Here is a 7,112-nt window from a genome sequence, read left to right as displayed (position 1 = left end):
AGTGTACAAGTATCCAGGCAATGGCTTTTCAGCCCACAAATATTTAAAGGCCACTTCAAATGGGTGCTGCTGATGTCTGAGATGTATTCAGTGAACACAGCAGACATCAAGCTGCAGCCACCAGAGAAGCAGAAACACCAAAACCTGAGAGAAAAATGTGCCCTTACAGAGGATCTCAGGTGCCCACCAGTGCCTGAAAGGAGTTCAGGTGAAGAGAAGCTCCCTGCAGAGAGCAGCCCTATGAGGGGTGCGAGCCCCTGGGCTTTGGGGGGTGAGCACAGGGTGTTTGTGCAGGCAGGGGGGTCCCCTGAGGGTGCTCTGCTGGAGGGCTGTGCTGCTGAGCTCTGCTGCATCAAACAGTTCTGGTGTCCTCCAGGATGGCCCCCAAACGCCTTCCGAGGAAGCAAACGCATAGGAAAGAAGGGGAGTTGTTAAGGCTGTCGCTATGAGAACGTTCCCTATTCTGCTGCTCCCATTGCTAAGCAACGCTGCCTCAGGCCCAGCCGCGCTGAGCTGCAGGCGCTGGCACCTACCTCCCTTCCCCATTCCTCTGCTGCAGCCCTGGGATGCTGCGGTTTCATCCCAGCTGCTTCTTTGCCACCTCCTGACCCACCACCTTGCTGGGGACCTCCTCCGGGGACCCCTGGAGCTGGCCCCCTCCTGGCACTTTTGGCTTCTTTGGGGATAGGGAGGTTTGGTGGTTAAGCTGGATCCGTGTGCTGCCCCACAGCCCAGTGCACAAGCGGTTGTGCTGGCTGGTTCAGGGCCAGGGGAGGACAGGAAAAAGCAAGGAAAGGCGGGATTGCCCCAAGCCAGGAATGCCAAATGCTCTGCAGCACAACCCCGGGCTCAAGGAAACCCTCAGGAAGGAGAGAGAACAATCGCCTGGCACACCAGACACCAGCCAGGCCCCATCGGCTGCTCTGTGCTGCTTCCAGAGAGCTCAAATGCCACTGCAGTACTAGTAACTGACGGGATGTGGGGAGCCCTTTGATGCTGCTCCCCCTCACCTGCTTTTATCTGAACCTGTTCCGAAACTCTCCTTTGATCCTGAACCTGTAACCAGCCCATTTCAGTCTGGATGACCCCAGTCCACTCATCCAAATGCTTTACAGCTTCATTTTATTGTGCTGGCACAAGTGTCTGAAGTGGCTTATGGCTGCAGCTCCCAACATTTCACCTTCCCTTACTGGTGTCTCACTCCTCACCCACTACACTAAATGAAACTATAGAAAAATGGGCAACACCAATAGCTCCAGTGGCAGCTCCTGGCATCACAGACAAAAGGGGCTTCTCCCAGTTCATATGGCAGCAGGTCTGCTCCATGTCCTGAAACAGCTTCCAAGATCATCCTGGCTCTTAATTTTTGCCTCTACTCATGCTTGGAGCCACATTACATTTCATAGCATGGAATCATTTCAGTTGGAAAATATCTTTAAGCTCATCAAGTCCAACCGCTGCCCAGCACTGCCAAGGCCACCACTAACCCATGGCACTGAGGCCTCGGCTACACGGGCTGTGAGCACTTGCAGGGCCGGTGACTCCAGTCCTGCCCTGGGCAGCCTGTTCCAATGCCTGAGCACCCTCTGGGGAAGGAATTGTTCCTCATCTCCATCTAAACCTGCCCTGGGGCAGCTTGAGGCCGTTTCCTCTTTGTCCCATCCCTTGTTCCTTGGGAGCAGAGACCAGCCCCCTCCTGGCTCCAGCCTCCTGTCAGGCAGTTGCAGAGAGCGAGAAGGTCCCCCCTGAGCCTTCTCTTCTCCAGACTAAACCCCCCCAGGTCCCTCAGCCGTTCCTCATCACACTTGTGCTCCAGGCCCTGCACCAGCTCCGGTGCCCTTCTCTGGCCCCGCTCCAGCACCGCAATGTCTCTCTTGCAGTGATATCTATCTCCTTTTTACTATTTTCTTCTGGTGAATCACACACTGAAGTTTGGGTCTTCATGCAATTCTTATCTTCTCCAAGCACACTTTTATTCCTCTGAAAAGCCATTTTGTGAAAGGCTCCACCTGACTCAGCAGGTCTGCTCCCTGCACACATCCAAAGCTGTCTGCTGACATCAGGGACAAAAAAATAAGTTTTTCCTGAGCTTTATTTCCACAAACACTGTGGTTTCCACATAGCTGAGACAAAGCTGAAAGGAGGCTTGCTCTCCCCCAGAGGTCACCACTAAGCCACTGCTACTGAAATGAAGAGGTGTCACAGCTTTTATTGATGGCTGGAGCTTGCTCTAAGAGTCCAGGCTGTTTTTCCAGGCTGTTTTTCCAGGGATGGCAGTTACAAAACCACTTACACTGAAAGCCACTGATGCACCACCTCAAACCTCATCCCAGTGCTATCACAAGGCAATTTGTCAGACCAGAGCTGCACTTCAGAGCTGTCTGCCCTGTCAGGCACTGCTCACACTCACTGCTGGCCAACACCACAGCCAGATGCCCTCTTTTTCTCCTTAGGCTCTTACTCTTCCAGTGCATTGATGAAGTTAATAGTGTTCCCACTTCCTTGCTTAAATGCTGTCTAATAGAAGTGTCACATCATCCTGGCACCCCATACCTGAGTCATGGTATTTGTACAGCAGGATTTCATACCCAGCCCCTCCACAGAGACTTCAGAGACCAGTTTGGTTCACACCACCCACAGGTTCACACACTTACAGCAATATGGTGCTGGACTCAATCACACAAAACACAGAGTGAAGCATGGGACAGGCGACCACGTGGGGTGTCCCTGTGCAGCCCCTCTGCACAAACACTGCAGGAAACGTTTCACTGCAGCACAGGGTCAGCACAGAACCACAGAGTGGTTTGTGTTGGAAGGGAGCTTAAAGCTCATCCAGTTCCAACCCCTGCCACGGGCAGGGACACCTTCCACTAGAGCAGGTTGCTCCAAGCCCCTGTGTCCAACCTGGCCTTGAACACTGCCAGGGATGGGGCAGCCACAGCTTCTCTGGGAAAAGTCTGTGCCAGCGCCTCAGCACCCTCACAGGGAAGAGCTTCTGCCTCAGAGCTCATCTCAGTCTCCCCTCTGGCAGGTTAAAGCCATTCCCCTTGGCCTGTCCCTACAGGCCCTTGTCCAAAGCCCCTCTCCAGGTTTCCTGTAGGCCCCGTTTAGACCCTAGAAGGCTGCTCTAAGGTCTCCCCATGGCATTTCAGGCTTCAGCCTTCATGGTGAGCTTTGAGATATTGAGAACCAGATGAAATCACTTGAGATCTGAGCCTTCAGGCTCCAACCACCCAAGTCTTTCTAGAGAGAGATTGACTCAGATCTGCAAGGAGCCTGCACCTTTAAAAATGCAGAGAAACCTGAAATGCTACAGAAGAACCTTGTGTTCCTCCCTGACCAGCAAGAAAACATTCCCCACACAGGACATAAACAAAGATTTACTCTAGGGATTCCTCAGGCTAGAGAGGTCAGTGAATGCAGTGAGTATTAGTGGAAGTTACAGAAAGCTCTATGGAAACAAGAAAGAACTCATCTGCTACAGGCAGCAAGAAGACAACAGGACTTTGCTCTACCTGCTCTGGGCCTCCTGCGCTGGTGAAGCATCTCTCCATGGAGCTCTCCAAAGCAAGGCTCACTGCAGCCATCCCCTGACCAGCACATACAAGCTGACCAGAATGTCCTGCAAAGTCTGCTTCTCACATCACAACAGCACCAGGTCTAGAGCAGCACTCACCTGTACAAGAGAAAAGCCCAGCTGGGAAGAGCGGGGCAGGAGATAGCAATGGGCTGCCTTATTTTAATGCTGTATTTGAGACCTCTCTCTAAAATCTGGGACTAAGACATGATACATGAGGGATCCCCACATCCAACCTACCACCACCAGTATTACTGGCCCTGAACAGTGCTTGGATTATCTTTAAAACTACAAAAAAAGTCTAATACATTTATAAGAGATGCAACTAACTCTCCAGGGCTCCCACACACAAGTATGCCCATCCAAATAATACAGTTTTGCAATTCAAAAAGCATTTCTTCCCAAAATTCACTCTGGGTACATGAAGTATTAACTATAAAAACATAATGGCCAGATCTGTACAACACTGCATAGTTTTAGTGGATAATCATAGCCCATTTTGAATTAAATCAGTTACAGACATTAAGTTTTCATAGTTTATCAACACATCTAAATGCAGCAGCAAAATTAAACAACAAATTTGGTTGAGAATCATCATGAGCAAACTCAGTGTAGTGGGGTTTGTGTCTCCTTTCTGGAGGCCTGCAGATAGTTTCTCATACTTGAATGGCAAATGAAGAGCATAACCTTGTTCCAGGAGGCTCCTTCTCCTCCAGGTTTTAAATAGGCTGTCACAGATGCAGACCTGCAGCTCCTCCTGCATACCAATGTGCAGCTCTGCCTGCACCACCTCACGGACTCAAAAGAGACTCAGGACTCAGCAACTTCCCATTAAAACTAAAAGCAGCTTTAGAAGTGTCACAGCCAACCCAAATTTACCCATATTCGTAAAACTCTCTATTTTCTGTTGTGTTTCAGAGTTCAGGAGCTCTCTGGTCCTCAATTCCTGGGCCCATGCTGATCCCAGGAGAAGGCAGCTGTACAACAGAGCAGCAGCCTGTCAGTAGCACTCCTGCTTTCACAGCCTGACCATTTGCCTTGGTACGACTGCTTGGAGCCTGATTGATGGGAAGGAGACAACCCTCTTCTGGGTAGTTACAATTCAGTCTCTTTTCTAAAGATTTCCTTTAATCATGATTTTTCTCTGAAAAATAACTAAATGACGTTCATCTGGTTGAGGCACCCACCACCCCTCACACCCGAGCCAGGCTTTCAGACACACATTGAGGTCCTGAACCAAGGCCAAGGATGTTGTTGTCACTTCTCTTTTAGTGTTAAGGAACAACAGCTTGACATATTTGCATTTAGGTCAATGACACCTTAATAATTGCATCTTAAATGAATGAAACCGAACTTTCAGTTCTAAGGAAATGCTACAGCACTGCAAGTCTCCATTCAAATGTACCTCTGAAAATATCATGGAATCCTTGAAAAAACATTCCAACCATGGGTTGGAAGGAGCTTAAAGCTCATCCAGCTCCAACCCCTGCCACGGGCAGGGACACCTTCCACTAGAGCAGGTTGCTCCAAGCCCCTGTGTCCAACCTGGCCTTGAACACTGCCAGGGATGGGGCAGCCACAGCTTCTCTGGGAAAAGTCTGTGCCAGCGCCTCAGCACCCTCACAGGGAAGAGCTTCTGCCTCAGAGCTCATCTCAGTCTCCCCTCTGGCAGGTTAAAGCCATTCCCCTTGTCCAAAGCCCCTCTCCAGGTTTCCTGTAGCCCCTTTAGGCCCTGGAGCTGCTCTAAGGTCTCCCCTTCAGGAGCCTTCTCTTCTCCAGGCTGCACAACCCCCCTCTCAGCCTGTATATGGCCTGTAGAAAACAAATATTGCTCATTTTAGCAGTATGTCACATCAAGTTTAAAAACTACAATTTCTCCTCTCCCTGGAAGCCCCCAGCTATGAGGAAGCACTAGACCAGCAGACACCACGCTGCACTGTGCTGATCAAATCAGAAACCAGGTTCACCAGCCAGTGCGAAGGGGCAGGATCCACCTGCCAGTCCCCACCAGCCAGCTGAGCCCTTGGGATCTGTGCCTTGGGAGATAAGCAAGAGCAGAGGCATAATCCAAAGCAGCAGCTCCATTCTTCACATTTAATCCACCCAGTCCTGGTCAGCGCAAGGCAGCCCTCGTGGCCTGTCAGTTCATGCCCCTTCTGAAGCACACTGCACAGAGCCTCTCCAGGCAAAGGATAGGGCTCTTCATGGATGCTTGATATGGCAGAAGCATGTATTTTTAATGGAGAGTTTGACATCAGGGGTGATTCAGTGCCCACACACCTGACTAACACACTGTGTCCAGGCCAGCTGAAGGGCGAAAACTCACCAAAAACAATAACAATAGCTTTTATTAAATCCAACCACAAAAGAGCTTTAGCTACAAAGCCGGACAAGAACCACAGGTTATTGCTGCTTCCTACTGTGGCTTTTCTCATCAGCGAGGTGGCCTTTTCCAGTCCCATGTTACAGAATGAAGAGCTGCACAGAACTCAAGAGCTGCCAGGCAGGGGATGCAGAGGGTTTGCTTAGCTCAGTACCTCAGCAGCATGTGCACTGTGTAAAACAGAGCGCTGACACCCTGCAGTGAAACCGTGGCAGCTCAAACATCCCTTTGGTTTCTCTTCTCACAGTTGCTGGGCTTTCAAGCAAGAAGTTAAAGCAGAGGATTACGTCATGGTGATTCTCACTGAAACCACCAGGGCATAAACACATCCCTTCTTATTCAGGAGGTGCGAGAGCCACACTCAGAACAGGATTTGTGCAAGGTTTGCTCCTATCTCAGTTTGGAATCTGAAGCCCAAGGAGCTCAAATGTAGGAGAAATAATTTGGTCCCTCTGCTCATGCATAAGAACAACCCAGGAGTGCTGCAGGAGGAGTGTGCTTTCCTTCCACACATGCACAGCTACGGAAGAGGAACCCTGTGGCCAGAGGTGGGCAGAGAGCACTGTGGCTGCAGTGGGGTTCTGCCCCAGGAGCTCAGCTGCTGTGCCAGTGCCAAGCCCCCACTGCCAGCCCCCACAGAGGTAAGGCCAAGCAGGCTGGAGGGTTGGGGTTTGCTAAAGCATATGATAGAAGAGTTGTTCTCTGTGGGGCTGCAGACAGGCCTGCCTTCAGGGCTGGTTTGCCAGAAGGCTGGAGGCTTGGATGCAGGGATTCAGGGCAGGAGCTCCCCAAACAAGTGTTCACAGAGGATGGAGGCCTAGCCCCAGAGGGACAACAGGCACAGCAGATCAGCTCCAAATCAAGGAGGATAAGAGAGGAGGAAGGTAGGCAGATACAGAGAATTTCAATGGAAAGTGCAATTAAAATAGTCTTGATAATCCATTTTCCTCAATTCAATCAATGAGGTGGGCTGAGCCCCTAAGCCAACGGATCCTCATGTGGCTTCTTCTCCATTTAATCTGAATTATCACTTCTGTCATGTTTAGACCATAATATACAGCCCTAATATATGATGTTTTAGATTCACAATACTGAATAGAACATAAAAGATGACAGAGAATAGTTGCCTGCACATGCAAGCAAAAATAAGCA

Source organism: Strigops habroptila, chromosome 8, assembly GCF_004027225.2.
Source record: "Strigops habroptila isolate Jane chromosome 8, bStrHab1.2.pri, whole genome shotgun sequence".
In the NCBI taxonomy this organism is placed as follows: Eukaryota; Metazoa; Chordata; class Aves; order Psittaciformes; family Psittacidae; genus Strigops; species Strigops habroptila.
The sequence above is the reverse complement of the archived record's forward strand: the minus strand, read 5'-3'. Positions refer to the sequence as shown.